Source organism: Babylonia areolata, chromosome 11, assembly GCF_041734735.1.
Source record: "Babylonia areolata isolate BAREFJ2019XMU chromosome 11, ASM4173473v1, whole genome shotgun sequence".
NCBI classification, from domain to species: Eukaryota; Metazoa; Mollusca; class Gastropoda; order Neogastropoda; family Buccinidae; genus Babylonia; species Babylonia areolata.
Genome location: NC_134886.1, coordinates 30,644,157 through 30,646,656, shown reverse-complemented (window position 1 = coordinate 30,646,656; position 2,500 = coordinate 30,644,157).

The following is a 2,500-nucleotide window of genomic DNA, read 5'->3' as shown; positions in this document are numbered from 1 at the left end:
CAACAGCAATAATAATAACAACAACAGCAGAAACAATAACAAGTTATCTAATACAAGATGCACAATTATCATTCCTCTGTTTTGACCGAGGCTTCTCATTTTCTTGCCCGAAAAAAAAAAAAAGAAAGAACGAAAAAAAACATATATTAACGGGAATAGAATAAAAAGTTTTTGTCTTCTTTTGTGGATACAGATCGTACCTTTCTCTCTCTCTCGTTCTCTCTCCCCCTTTCTCTCTCTCCTCTCTCTCTCTCTCTCTCTCTCCCCCTCTCTCTCTCTCCCCTCTCTCTTTTTCTCTCTCCTCTCTCTCTCTCTGTCTCTCTCTGTCAGACTGGAAGAGGAGGCCATGCCTACAGTCTTCATTCTTGAATAAAAACGGTTTGAGTTCTGAATCTGCAGTCCCTCTCGCCCCCCCCCCCCTCTTCCCCCCTTCTCCCCTCTCTCTGTAACTCTCTTTCTCTCTCTTTTTTTTTTTATACCCCCTCCCTTTATCAAAGAAAAGCACCCAACAACAACAACAACAACAAAAGATTTCATCTATCAAAAAAAAAAGAAAAAAAAGTTTTATATCTTTGTTTCATATCTTCTTTCTTTCTTTCTTTCTTCATTTTGTGAGGCCCTTTTTTGTTGTGAAGATTCCAGTCTATTAAACACAACAACAACAAAACTATTAGACGTATCAGTAACCCGAGAGGCAGGTGTAAAAAAAAAAAAAAAAAAGAAGAAGAAAAAAGAAAAAAGAGTTCGGGCCATTACCTGTGTGGGAAATACTACACTAGCAATCAGTACACAAACGGGAACGCACGCTTTGTCTCGGCTTGTATTTGACGCAGATGACAATGAAATCGACATAAAAAGAGTTAAAAGGGAGGTACTGTGCGTGTTTGTGTGTGAGGGGGGGGGAGGGGGGTTGCAGAGGAGGGGTGGGGGCAGAGAGGCTGGGAGGGGAGGGGAGGGAAAAAGGGGGTGGGGTGAAGGGAGGGAGGGTAGACTTTTACTAAAAACCCCATCCCATCAAACATCACATTACACTTCAAAACTTTCAAGTGGTTGCCAAAGCCTAGCTTCTTTGGCGAGTACAGGCAGGTGGAGACTTCTCTCTCTCTCTCTCTCTCTCTCTCTCTCTCTCAATCAATCAATCTATCTATCTATCTGTCTATATGTCTATCTGTCCCTCTGCCTCTGTCTGTCTGTGTCTCTGTCTGTCTCTCTGTCTGTCTATCTGTCTCCCTGTGTATGTGTGTGTGTGTGTGTGTGTGGGGGGGGGGGGGGGGGGGGGGGGGGGGGGGGGGGGGGGGGGGTTGGGGTGTGTGTGTGTCAGGTCAGGTCTCTACCTGCCACAGGTACCATGTAACCCTGTGCTACCTGTCACATGCGGGCAGATGGAGCTCGACAGCCCGGGAAGGCAGTCCATCTAAGACAAGGAAAAGTCTGAAGTAAAACCCATGAAGTGCTAAGGAATGCAGGACAGTCTCGACATGCATTGACCCTGGGTCCATGGCCATGTCCCGACTTTCAGTAGCCGCGCCCCCGTGCCTCCGAGGAAGGTTTTTGAGCCAGAGGCTAGGACAAGGACAGTCTGATATAAAACCTACGACCTGAGGACCTCACTGTCACCGTCCCAGCTTGCTAGGCTATGGCAGATGAACCACGGGTGTAAAGGGTGGGGCCAGTACTGCGCACACTGCACTCCACCTAAAAATTCCATTGCGCAGGCTTGAAGGACACGTCCACGTCCGCGCCACCAACTATTCCAAGCCCTGTAGCGATGGGAAAGGGGCGAAAACGGCAGGTGGAAGATGTCACTGGAAGCCGCAGTTCCAATCCTGCATGCAGGCGGTTCAGGATATTGGTCGCCTGATTGTTGACCCGGAGGTGACAGCATCACTCGGCAGCACCCTGAACGACCAAGCAGCCTTTTCTAGGGACAGCACTGCTTGCTCCACACGGAGAGGGGCCTAGAAAAGGTGGTCCAAACAAATGCTCATCTCCATACCCCCCAGTTGGCTAGCCGCGGTCAACGGGCATCTCCAAACGCGGTCGAACAACAATAGAGAAGAAAAGGCCGGCACCTGCCTCACAATTAGGTGCAAAAGGACTACAGGTAGCATGCTGGAACATCCGAACCATGCGTGACTCTGCAGACAGCAACCACCCAGAAAGGCGTTCCGCTCTAGTCGCACACGAACTTCAGAGACTGAACATTGACATAGCTGCCGTCAGCGAAGTCCGCTTTGCAGGGAAAGGCAGCCTCCAGGAACACGGCGCTGGGTACACCCTCTACTGGTCAGGCAAGCCAGAGACCGAGAGACGCCTTTATGGCGTAGGCTTTATGGTCAGGAGCACCATTGCCTCCAAGCTTGAAAACCTGCCAACAGGACACTCAGACCGAATTATGTCCATGCGCCTCCCACTACGGAACAAACAGCATGCACTCTGTTCAGCGTGTACGCTCCAACCCTCCAAGCGGACCCCACAGAAAAGGTCAAGTTTTACACTG